Source organism: Chenopodium quinoa, unplaced genomic scaffold (assembly GCF_001683475.1).
Source record: "Chenopodium quinoa cultivar QQ74 unplaced genomic scaffold, ASM168347v1, whole genome shotgun sequence".
Classification (NCBI taxonomy): Eukaryota; Viridiplantae; Streptophyta; class Magnoliopsida; order Caryophyllales; family Amaranthaceae; genus Chenopodium; species Chenopodium quinoa.
The window spans coordinates 2,043,575-2,057,487 of NW_018743197.1; positions in this window are offsets into that span (position 1 = coordinate 2,043,575).

Consider the following 13,913-nt stretch of genomic DNA (forward strand, 5'->3'; position numbering starts at 1 on the left):
AAGTATTTGACTTAAGGGAAGATGGTGTGTACCGCAGAATCGTGGTGATCTGAAATGACGATTGATGGAAGAAGCACATAATTCTCCTTATTCAATTCATCCTTGAGGGGATAAGTTGTATAAGGATATGAAGAAGAATTTTTGGTGGCCCAATAAGAAAAGAGAAGTGGCTGAATTTGTGGCTAGGTGTTTGACATGTCAGAAGGTGAAGATTGAGCATCGTAGACCTCAAGGGAAGGTTCAATCCTTGGAGGTACCCAAGTGGAAATGGGATTCGATTTCTATGGATTTTGTGGGAGCCTTGTCAAAGACCAAGGTAGGGAATGACATTATTTAGGTAATAGTGGACAGGTTGACGAAGTCAGCAGCATTCATACCCATGAGAAGTACTTGGACCATGGATCAGTTGGGAAGAGCATATGTGAAGTTTGGGGTGAAGTACCATGGGGTACCCACGGATATCGTTTCGGATAGAGATTCAAGATTTTTGTCTAACTTTTGGCAAAATTTGCAAAAGGCAATGGGAACTAAGTTGTTAATGAGCACAACATTTCACCCAGCGACAGATGGTCAAATGAAAAGAACGATTCAGACATTGGAGGACATGTTGAGAGCTTGTGTGATGGAGTATAAAGGGTCTTGGGAAAACCACCTAGATTTGATAGAGTTCCCTTACAACAACAGTTACCATGCAAGCATTGGAATGGCACCGTTCGAAGCATTGTATGGTTGGAAGTGTAGAAGCCCAGTGTGTTGGAATGATATAAGTGAGACTATGGTACTTGGACCAAAGATGATTGAGGATATGGTGAAGAAGGTCAAGTTGATCCAAGAAAAGATTAAAGCAGCTCAAGATCGACAGAAAAGTTATGCTGATTTGAAAAGGAGGGAAGAGGAATATGAAGTGGGAGAGAAGGTTTTGTTGAAAATTTCACCTATGAAAGGGGTGATGAGGTTTGGAAAGAAGGGAAAGCTAAGCCCAAAGTATGTAAGTCCATATGAGATCATTCAGAAAGTGGGGAAAGTGGCTTATAAGTTGGATTTGCCTAGTGAGCTAGAAAGGGTTCACAATGTGTTCCATGTGAGCCAAATTCGAAAGTATATTCCTAGTGTGACACATGTGTTACAACTAGAAACCATTGACATGGAGAGAATTTGACCTATGAGGAAAGACCAGTAAAGATTCTTGACTCTAAGGTGAGGAGCACAAGGAACAAGGATGTGAGCATTGTGAAAGTGTTGTGGTGAAATCAGAAAACTAAAGAGGCTACATGGGAAGCTGAGGCTGATATGAGGAAACGCTACCAAGAGTTGTTTGCTTAATGTTAGTGGTCGAGTTACGGGGGCGTAACTCCTTTTAAGTGGGGTAGAGGGCGATAGAGTTTCGAGCGTCTGCTTTTCGAGTGATTTTTGAGTGATTTCGAGTCTTATTTGAGTTTATTTGGAGCCTTGAGTCAAGTTAGGATGTGCATGAACGAATAATCTCAAAATGATTTTCGTTTCTTTTGGCTAAGTTTCGGGTTGAAACTTATTTTAAGGGGGGTAGACTGTAATACCCCGTATTTTCATACGTACTTTCCCAATTAATTAATTAATTAATTATTTTCTAAAAAGGGTATTTGAGTAATTCAACTTACTATTAAAATCTTGGAGCCAAAATGATATTTTAATTTTTGCGCCAAAAGTATTTTAAAAACAAATTATTATTTCGAATAAGATTTATTATCCATTTATCCTATTTTAAAAACCGGATTATTTACATATTTTGAATATTTTAATTAAGGCAAAAGCTATATTTTATTATTATTTTAATAAGTCCGAATATCCCATTTATTTGACTAGTTAGTTTCAAATTTTCCTATGTGAAAATATGATTTTATTAGTTAAATTATTTGGTGAATATTTGGTATTTTATTATTTAAATATTTTATTCAATAAATATTATTTACACAATTATATTAATTCCTTAAAAATAGAAAAATAATTTCCTAAATACTAAATAGGAGGGCCGAAAATATAAGCTTAGGAAAGCTCAAAAATTTCGGCCATCCCTTGTAGATTTTGGGAAAAATATTTTGGTAATTTGTATTTTTAATTATCTCCTTAAAATCTCCTATTTTCCTTAATTCTAATTCTCTATATTTTTAATATCAAATCATTATATTTTCTTTCATTCATTCTTCTTAATTATTCCCCAAGTAATTCCAATTTCCTTAAGATTTTTCATACCCTCCATATTCAATTATACATAATCTCTTCAATATTAAAACTTTCCTTAAATCTTTACTCACTTCTCCAAGTAATCCCTTAAACCGTACTTACCATAATTCTTCCTACATTTTCCTACCTTAATTCTTGCATGAGCTAGCCTATAAATACCCCTTCATACCTCTCACATTCTTCACACCAATTCTCTTCTTTTCTTCTCCTCAATTTTAAACAAATTATCCCATTTATCTTTGAAGCCAAATTTCAAGCACTTCTGGTCAGTTTTGGGGTATTGACGTTTCACCAAAAAAATTGTTACTCTCGAAATGTCCTTGAGGTTAGGCTCAAGAATCACCCAATTAAGAGCGATAACGAAGGAGTTATAGCATCTGCAAGTTCTGCCTACTTTTTCCAACGCAAATCCAATTCTTCTTTCTCCTTGGTTTCTTATCTTTCTTCTCCTTTTCTCTTATTCAATTATTATTATTATTATGGGAGATTTATATAAAATTATTATGAGTAGTTTTAATTATATAAAATCAGATTTTAATGATGTTTATGTTGAATTAATTTAAAAGGTTCATGTACATATAGTTGGGAGGGTTTAATTTAATTGTTTGTGATTATTTGATAACCTTATATTAATTAAGGTTATATTTATTTGTAGGGTGTTTTTGATCAAGCTACTTGAGAGTTCTTGAAGTAATTTTTGGCTAAGAAAGGATCAAGGTACGTTAGGTGGCTAGATACCTTGGAAGTGATCGATTTGAATGAACATGTTTGAAAGATTTATGTTGCTTAAACTAAATTGACTTGAATTATGGTTTATGAAATAAAAGTATGTTTAAAAGATTGGTTTTAATAATTAAATTGGAGTATTTATTTTTATAACATGTTTTGATTAATTAATTTATTATTCATGTTTAAAAAGGGATTGATTTTAAAAGCATGTTGAATTTATTAAAAATGAGTTTGGATTGTTTTCATTAAAGGTTGAATTATTGGATTTAAAAGAGGATTTATTGAATCATTAAATTATTATTATTAATGCTTTATAAGCATGTTAGTAATCCCACTATGAGGATTTGGTTTTTGATAAGGCCTTGGACTTTGTATGACCGGGTCTTTGATAAAGGAATAAACTAGTCGTTAATTTCCTATTCCAAAATCAAACACTATTTATAAAATCCTAAACCAACCTAAAGCAAGTATAGGTAAGTATAGGGTCGAACCCAAAGGAGTTAGTTGGTGTTATCTTTAGCCTAAATCAAGCTATTTCGGAGATTGAAGTGAGAAAATTGTTGGTGTTATGATAGAAAAATTAGACTAATCAAGTAATTCGATAAGCTAAATGCTAGGGATATTGGTTCCACATGCTAATTCAATAATCGTTCTAATCGACAATTTCTTCGTTTGATTCAAGCATTGCAAAGGACAAACAATAGTAGCAATCAAGAGAGTTCAAGAGTTATCTCCTAGAGGCCAAACTAGGGGTCACTATGAATGGCTAATCAAGGAAATTCACAATCAAACTCAATCAATTAAAGCAATTCTCAAATTGATGGGTCATGTCATTAAGAAATGCAATGCAATCTATATTAATCATATAGGTTGATCATTCCTAATCTAATTAATTACATGCAAAACTATGTCAACCAATTTAATTGCAACAATTCAATCAATCAAAGATTATCAACTAGCACAAATTATCAATCAAGCATGCTTCCCCTTCTCCCTAGAAACTAATCTACTCACTAATCATGGTGTAACTCAAGAACAATTCACTATAATTAGCATTGATCATCATTCTAAATCAAAATCAAGAGAAAGCGATATCAACTACAATATATAATTCAAATCCAAGCAATACAAACAATCAAAGATGAAACTAAATTAATCAAGTAAGAGATGAACTAGAAGAAGAAAATCTTACTAACATTAATGATTGAAAATGAAGAAATCCAAGCACAATTGATCCAATGTTCAAATACAAATCCAATACCAAGAACTTCTCTCTAACTTCTGTCTCTAAAATTAAGCTAATGAAATTCATCTAAAAGTTATTTTCAAAAATGAATTACAAGTGTATTTATAGGCAAAGAAGAAAAACGGGATTCCCGCGCCCTCTCCAATAAACCCCGCGCCCGCGGAAAAATGGGTACGGAACCCATTAAAAACTCCACAGGCTTTCTGGGCAACACCCGCGCCCGCGGCAAAAGCACCCGCGCCTGCGGCAAAAGCGCGGCGAGTCCCCTGCTCCCAAAGGGTGATCAGAGGGCCGCGGTCTCTCTGGTACGAGCCGGCTTTCCAAACTACCCGCGCCCGCGGCCAGACCGCGGAGAGTTCCTGGTCGAAATCTACCAATTTGGTGCATATGAGCCCGCGCCCGCGGCCTTCAGTACCTGCTCCCGCGGCAGACTTGCAAGGCTTGATGCCCTCTCCATGCCCTCTCTGAGCCCTCTTCAAGCCGATTATTTCTCTTGCTTAGTCAATAAAGCCCATCTTGATTCCCTTGCAAAGAAAAATCCTAGGTACCTACAAGAACAAACAACGAAAAGGAATAAAAGGGAAAAAGAACCAAATAAAAGGAAAACACGAAGAAAACACGAAAAACACAAGGAAATAAAGAAAGAAAGGAATTAAAGGAAAAAGGACCAAAAATAAGATAAGAAAGCAAAAAAAGGAAGATGAAATCATCCTAAAAGACTACCCTATGAGTGCCATAAATGACACTCATTAAATTCGTCCCAAGCAAAACAAAGGCTAAAAAGGAAAAAGAAGGGCTTATTCAAAATAAGAAAAGTAAAAGAAAGAGGTGAGAACATACACTAACTCACTTTCATAGGAATCACGGTCAATTTTAGCAACAAAAGACAAGCCATTTAAACCCCTAGATCGCTCTAGAGGACGAGTGATGCTCTTGTAAAGGTTTCCTAGAGATAACCTATAACTCTTATTAAACAAACAAAAGAAGGTAAAAAAATGAGGCAAAATACAGAAATAAAGAGCAAATAAAGAAAAACAAAATAAAAATAAAAATCTTTGTGAAATGGACTTAACAAAGTGACTATAGTTCAAATGAATAACAACCTTTCTAAAGTAAGTAATGGTATGCACGTTATAAGATACCTAAGGTTGATTGAAACATAAATATGCTAAGCATAGGAACTAGTTGTCACACTCCACTTTCATTCCAAACGATCTTACCGCGTTCCCCCTACTAATCTCATATCTCCCCTTAGTGAGAGTCTCATAGATTCCACGAAGGAACCGGAAAAAGATCAAATTTTTGGCTTACTTGACATCTTGACTTCGCATCCCCTTTCATTAGGCTATAACCCATGATTCCCTCCACCGATGAATGACTCAACCCCTAGGTCAAAAGGTCTTCCCAAAGGTTGTAACGTAAGGCAAAAAGGGTAAAGGTAGGCTAAATTTAAAATTTGGTGGTTAACCTAAATTGTGAAGCAAAGATTGGCCAAATCTTAACACCAAAATCGAGTAATCACCAAACAAAACATATTAACACCCCAAGTTTATTCAAAGCAACAATCTACAAACATAAGAACAAAAAGCGCAAACACTTTCCCCCCAAGCTAAAAGGAGCATTGTCCTTAATGCATAAAAGGGAGAAAGACACTTGAATTTTTATGGTTTTTATATTTTTTTTTTTGAAGTTTTTGAATTTTTTGAATTTTCTCTTACTTTATCAAAGCATTAGTCCTTGCATTTTTATTTGGGATGGCTTTTACTTAGTCATTTGGCATTATTTTCCAAATATAAACAACTCAACCTTGTTCACCAATTTGAACCAAAATCCAAAGTTATAAACCACAATCTTCCAACATTGACCATTGCTTCACAAAAACCAAGAAAAAATGAAAATGAAACAAAAGGCTCAAGAATTCTAAATATGTGGCTTGAAAAGAAGGGAAAAAAAAGGTTCAAAGGGCTAGCAAGTAGGCAAATGCATCCCTAAACCCAAAAGTAAAAATAAGGAAACTATCCTATTAAAAGGAAAAGTACCTCCCCGAAAAGATGCCTTTGTCCTCCTCGGCAACAACGCCATTTTGATAGAGGAATAAAATAGTCGTTTTATTGCTTATCCCAAAATCAAACACTATTTATAAAATCCTAAACCAACCTACAACAAGTATAGGTAAGTATAGGGTCGAACCCAAAGGAATTAGTTGGTGTTATCTTTAGCCTAAATCAAGCTATTTCGGAGATTGAAGTGAGAAAATGGTTGGTGTTATGATAGCAAAACTAGACTAATCAAGTAATTTGATAAGCTAAATGCTAGGGATATTGGTTCCACATGCTAATTCAATAATCGTGCTAATCGACAATTTCTTCGTTTGATTCAAGCATTGCAAAGGACAAACAATAGTAGCAATCAAGAGAGTTCAAGAGCTATCTCCTAGAGGCCAAACTAGGGGTCACTATGAATGGCTAATCAAGGAAATTCACAATCAAACTCAATCAATTAAAGCAATTCACAAATTGATGGGTCATGTCATTAAGAAATGCAATGCAATCTAGATTAATCTTATAGGTTGATCATTCCTAATCTAATTAATCACATGCAAAATAGAGGCCTTCACCGCAATTTGGTTCTGTCACCTGATGACAGGAGTGTCGTCTAAAAACAGAGTCAAATTGTTGATGACAGACTCTATTTTCTTACGCCAGTTCCTACATGCCTCATCAGCTTTCTGTGCTCGATAAAATTTTCCAATTTCGCGCAACATTATTTCGATCCTAGTTGTGAAAGATATTCCTCACATTTCCTACGTGTAAAAATCCTATGTTTTAACTCATTACGGATGTTCTTTCCAATGAGATCTTTTTTATGCATATGACAATAATGTTAATCAAAATTACGCACATGAAATACTTAGAATTTTTCGAGTCTCATCCACTCATTGCCAAAATAAATTATAGGAATTAAAATAGAAATCCACCCCAGTGGAGTCGCCAAAAAATTGTAGGGAATATTTCAAGCATTACTACAAACTTAAACCCCACTGTGATCATACACCTAAGTACGGTGGCGTCCAAAGGAAGGAAGGTAGAGCAAAAGAGTTGCCAACAAGTTTTAGGAACTTGTAAACCGTTCACGAGGTGAAGGTTACAACCCTTAACGATCCAGGAGATCGTCAACTCCAATAGGTCTGGAACCATGACTGGAAGTTCGGGGATGAAGGTACAAATCCAACCTAAAAGAGATTGAACCTGCCCTAATAGTAGGCCTCTACTCTATTCTTTTCGTATTCATGTGCGCTTTCTGACTAACATGCAATCAATAGGTTTACCCTAAACCTGTTTATCTATATTGGTCGAACATTAATGCATAAATAAAACTATTATCGGCAATCACTTGAATTATAATAAAATTAACCCTAAACAAGATTATTAATTATCTTATTTAGCGTGATTACAAGTACAAATTCCCTTTAAACATATATGAAAGGAGTGATCAAGCAATAACGATAAATATATATCAAGAAACATAATCATAATCATAATAATAATAACCATAATCATGTTAAAGCATAATAATAGCAAGATCCTAGGCATGATACTAACAAGATTAATAACAAACCCTAGCATGTCATTAAACATTAAAAATCAAAGCTTTAACCCTAACATGATACTAACATGAATATTAGGAAGAGAATAAGAAGCATCACAGAATCACAATTGTCATAGTTGATATTAGAAATTATAGTTGTTACCCTAAACATGATACTAGGAAGCAATAAAACATCCTAACATGACACTTGGAGTCATAATAACCTAGACATGATTTCAATATCATAATATCAATAAAATCAATTAAAGTACTTACTTGGATGTCTCGCACCTAATTTCAAAAATAGAGAGAAACAAAAGAAATAAAAACTAACCGCAACACTAAACTTTCCACACTTTCACTCCATTTGATTATGATTCGACGTGAAAGGTACTCATCACAGGGTTTGGTTTTGGGGAGACACAAATGGGTGTCTACAGGTTGTATCCTACATACCCATCCATAAACGAGAGAAGCGCATGATTTGTCGTATTGTCTACCCAAATGTCGATGAGTGGTAAAGGGAAGTCTTCCTTTGGACTTGCCTTATTTAGATCTCTTTGTTCAACACACATTCTTACCCTTCCATCCTTTTTTGGGAACTGGCACCACATTTGCAACCCAGTCTGGGTATTTAGATACCCTTATAAAACCTGCAGTAATTTGTTTTTGAACTTCTTCTTTTATTTTAAGAGCTACGTCGGGTTTCATTCAACGTAACTTTTGTTTTACAGGTTTCATTCCTAGAATTAGTGGTATTATGTGTTGAGCTATTTATCTATTTGTTCCTAACATATCTTTATATGACCAAGCAAATACATCGATAAATTCTTTTAGTAGATTAATTAAACCGGTTCTTTCTTCTTTAGTAAGAGTTAGTCCGATTTTAACATCTCTTTTAATGTTTGGATCTTTTGAAACATCCATTATTTCTTTGTCACTTTAATTGTTAGTTAAGAAATGCTCGTCATCTTGAGTTAAGGAATGACACGAGGAGTAAGTGAAAGAAGACATATTATTGAATTCGGAAACCATTACATCAAATAAAGAATGGTCCATTGGGACTTGACTACTAACTATCATAGGAGTAGACACTAAAGTAGAAGAGCTAGGGAGAGGTGCTATGGCTAAAGGTTTTGAAGACTCGATAGGGGAAGACTCAGATTCAGACTCTGAATCAGATGACTCTTCGAACATATGTCCTTATCCTGTTGTGATAGAGATCTTTTTTCCGCTTGGTGTAGTCACCTTCATAGTCTTTCGCCATCCCAGGACTAGTCCCTCTACTTGAATGATAAGCTTTGAGGGGTCAAAGCTCTCACTTTGTAGTGCTGTCTAAATGAGCGCGGAGTTGTCTTCAATATATTTTGGCTCATTTTTCTCGTGCCAAAAAAGAAGTCCCATGACATTGAAGTCAAAGCATGGAAGTGCTTTCTCCTTATAGATAGGAGTTGGGATGTATCTAAGAAGTGGCAATCTAGGAAGATTTCGAACCCAGGTTTTCTTATTCCATCTTTGACAAAGGGCTCGGGAGATTCATAGCATGGATAATCTTCACCCTCTCTTATGAATAGTCTATTTAGTGTGGGGATATTGTTCTATTAGGATTGTTTTCTTATAGGTACAAGCATTTCTCTGCGCATTAGCCTTTTTCTCGAGTTTGCTTATAGTCTTTCGGAGTCGGTTCAAAACCAAGTCCAAAAGTATCTAATTTAGGAACGCTAGATAATTTTGTTTGCATGGCTACTCCTTTCTTCTTTCCTAGAGTCATTCCGGGAAAGTGGTCGACCGTTCCTTTCTGGGAGCAGCCGACTGTTTGTTGATTAGATCCTTAATTTCACCTTTGAGGCTGCTCAAGAATTTCATGAGCTCATCGCGGGTGAATGGGGTAGATCCTGCCGCCTGGGAGGGATCAACCGGCTGCCCTAGGGGCTTACTCGATTGTCCAGGGGGCCTGCTCGGACCCACTTGGTTGGCATTGCGCTCCCGCCTATCTTTGTGAAAGACACTACATGAAAAAGGTGAATTAGCAACGGAATTTTGCGACTACCATAATAATTAGTTGCAAAAATAATTTTAGCGACTGAAAAAGACGAGTAGTCGCAAATTTTGCAACTGAATTTGCAGTAGTTGCTATGCGGTCGTTAATTAGCGACTGATTTTTGCGACTACTATAATAATCAGTTGCAAAAAATATTTTTGCGACAGAAAAAGACGAGTAGTCACAAAATTTGCAACCGAATTTATAATAGTTGTTATGCGGTCGCTAATGTGCGGCGCTCTTGTAATAATTTGCAACTAACACGGTAGTCGCTTCTATTATTTTTAATATTTATTAAAAAGAAATAAAAAAAACCTTAGTATAATAAAAAAAAATAAAAAAAACCCCTTATTCCTTAAAAAAACAAAAAAAAGGCTATTGCCACCAAAAAAAAACAAGAATTATCAATCAGTCTTATACTCTTATTCACCTTCATAAACAAGAACAATCATACTCTTCCTAAAAAAAACAAAAAAAAAACCCTTAATCATTTAACTCGTGAAACAAAACAAAAAAAAGAAAAAAAAAAGAATTAATCACTCTGAAAATACACGCAGAAGGGTTAATTTTAGAGAATCAACCCTCAGCCCCTCACCGTCGTTCTTCATCTTCCTTAGCTCCACTGCGCCACCACGTCTCTTCCCAGGTAAGTTTAAATGCCTTCCACCCTTCGCTTATTGTAATTTGTCGACTATGAATTTTAGGGTTATCATTGATTTTTTTTTGGGGTCCAATTATTGATTTTAATTTGGTTTCCATGGTCTAATTGAAGTCAATTAATTAAAAATCAATCAAAATTGATTGAGTATGCAAAAATCCTTAATGATTTTCAATGTAAAAATCCCATTTCTAGTTATTTCGACCCCTTTTTTTAACTATTATTTGTAAAATATATACAAGTATATTTCATGAAGAAGGGGGGGGGGGGGGTTGTTGTTAATTGAATTCTCGTTTTGCTCTGAATTCCAGTTCATTAGAGGATAATTGAATTCTTGTTTGCTCTGATTTTATTATGTTTTTAGCCTAATTTGCTGCTGGTTAGTTGTCATGGCAACCGTTGTGGGTGGTTGCTAGAATAACAGTATGTTAATTGAGTTTGCTCCTAATTTGAGTTGTGGGGCAGCAAGTTATTCCAATTGGATATAAAAATTTACCTTGACCTGGCATCGAATGCATAAATGCATTCACTCATTCTGTTCTGAGTATCTGCTTGGTCTGAATTCACTTCACCTCTATATAATGTGTAATCATGGATCACTTATTTGGAGAATTGGAGTTTCTTTTGGATTGGATATGTGTTTGGAGTTATTATGAAGTTAAATATATTAGCAAATCATTAAAGCGAATTGGTGCTGGAGTTATGCATTTCAACTTCAGGTTTCTGTAGTGAACATATAGCTGTTGTGAGTTGTGCAAACTACTTGGGTAAGGACTCAGAGAGTCAGGGGTGAAGAACTTGTAATTAAGCATGCAAGTTTCTTGGTCATTCACTGTTAACTTGACTAAGTAACTTTTAATAGTGTTAATTACATACTACGTATGTTGATTTTGATATCCTCACATTTCCCACTACCCTCATCTTCTTATCTGGGTTGAATAAGGTGTATTGTTGTCATTGTCAAATCAGGTTTTATTTCCCAACATCTATGTGACATCAACCTTGGCCATTAGATGAGGATAACCACAATGCAAATTAGGATCAAAAACATAATAAAATCAGAGCAAATTAGGGGCAGCAACTTAGGGGATAGAATAACAGTATGTTAATTGAGATTGCTCCTAATTTGAATTGTGGGGCAGCAAGTTATTCCTTATTACGCTCTTGTAATAAGGTGTTAGTTAATTGAGTTGTGGGGCAGCAAGTTAGGGGCTAGAATAACAGTATGTTAATTGAGTTTTTTGTCCGATTTTTTTTATTTTAATTGGGTTTCTATTGCAAATTGATATTAATCTAATTATTGATTGAATTGCAAATTGGTTTAATCTGATAATATCACAGACGCGAGCATTATTCTTGAAAATAATACGAATTAAGTAACTAGAATTAGGAATTAGTATTTCTCGATTATGTTTATGGGTTATAAGGGGTTATTCTTAAAAATAATACGTAGTAAGTAACTAGAATTAGGAATTGCGAATTTTAGGGTTATCATTGAGTTTTTTTTGTTCAATTTTTTATTTTAATTTGGTTTCTATTGCCAATTGCGAATCAAGAAATATTGTTTTTTGTTTTTTTTTGTACATACTGTCTTCACATTACAGTTACAATTAAGCTTAGGTCTAATTCAGTTCATCTCTCCTCCTCTCAATGGCCAAGGTTGATGTCACATAGATACTATAGATAACACATCACCTACTACTTCAAATAAAAATCCAAATGTCAACATAAATTAATTTTAATACATATAATAACTTATGTTTCAGAATTTAGGCCTTTAAATAGGCTACAGTTGTGTGAGTAAAATGTATGAAACAGAGCAAAGATGTTGCATAAAACTTCCAAGGAAAACAACCCTTACTAGCATACCATGTTTTTCAGATTTTCCAACTGTACCCCTTGACAAAAACTGACTTAAAACCCTATATAATATTTTTAGATTAGTTTTCTTATATTTTTCCTTAACTCTAGATATCCTATTCTCATATATATGATGCTTCATATTTTGATGTATGTAGTTTCCGCTGTTCTGAAATTTTGTTCCCTGATTTGGTAAAATAAATTGATTTGTACCTATCATTGTTTTGTTCTCCTTGTTTCACTATAAGTACATGCGAATTGTGGATACATACACTGATGCATTAAGTTTCTTTTTTTTTCTTCCTATTAAGTTTCTTTTTTTGGTTTCTCTATATTTATGTTTCCCACAAAATGAATATTGAACACTTCTTTTTCCATTGTTTCCAAAATAAAGAAAAAGGATTGTGTATACACTATATGACTTAACTACTGCACCTTTTCTTGCTTATCATTCTTTTGTCTTCTAAGTAATTGCCTAAATAACTAACTAACGTATATAATAAGAATATATTACATATATAAGAAGACTATATTACATATATGTGTATGATTAACAATGTCGTTTAACAGTTAGGATCATGGAGAAATTGAATCGAAAATAGATGTATGAGAGATTAGAAGGTCGACTACTAAAAAAAGAGTTCATAATTGGCGTGCGAGAGTTTATTGAGTTTGTTAAACAACACCGTGATTTTCAAGAATCTTCAAAGATCAGATGCCCTTGTTCAAAGTGTTAAAGTGGTCCTTTTTTAGATGTTGAAAGTGTAAGAGAGCATTTGTATAAAAAAGGATTTCTTAATGACTACTATGAATGGGTTTGTCATGGAGAGGATTTTGATTCTTTAAAAGCATCATATGAGCCGCCGGATCCGTATGTTGACATGATTATTGATGCATTTGGTCAAGTTGATGGTGATCCAATGCATGAAGATATTCGGAATGTTGAAGAAGAACCTAATCCTCAAGTTAAGTTTTTTGAGATGTTAGTAGCCGCACAAAAACCATTGTATGAAGGAAGTCGATTATCTGTTTTAGAGATGGCTTCAAGGATTACGAGCTTGAAGTGTGAATACAATTTGCCCCATAGATGTGTCGATAGTATTTCATCGCTCATTAGTGAAGTAATTCCTGATGAGAATTCAATGTCCAAGATGTACTATGACACTAAAAAGGTCGTAAAGGGCCTTGAACTTCCTCATGAGAAGATACATGCATGCCCTAAAGGATGCATGTTATTTTGGAAGGATAAAGCTCACCTTGAAAAGTGTTCAAAATGCGGGGGGGGGGGGGGAGCGTTATAAGAAGACTTGTCGTGGAAAATGTGTGCCGGCCAAAGTGTTATTCTACTTCCCGATCGCGCCAAGGTTGCAAAGGCTCTATGCGACCAAAGACCTTGCACATGAAATGCAGTGGCATTCACAAAATCCTAGGGTAAGTGGAACACTCGCCCATCCAAGTGATAGTGAAGCATGGAAACATCTTGATAACACATACAAGGATTTTGCAAGTGAGCCCCGTAATGTTAGATTGGGTCTATGCACAGATGGTTTCTCAGCACATGGAAAATTTGG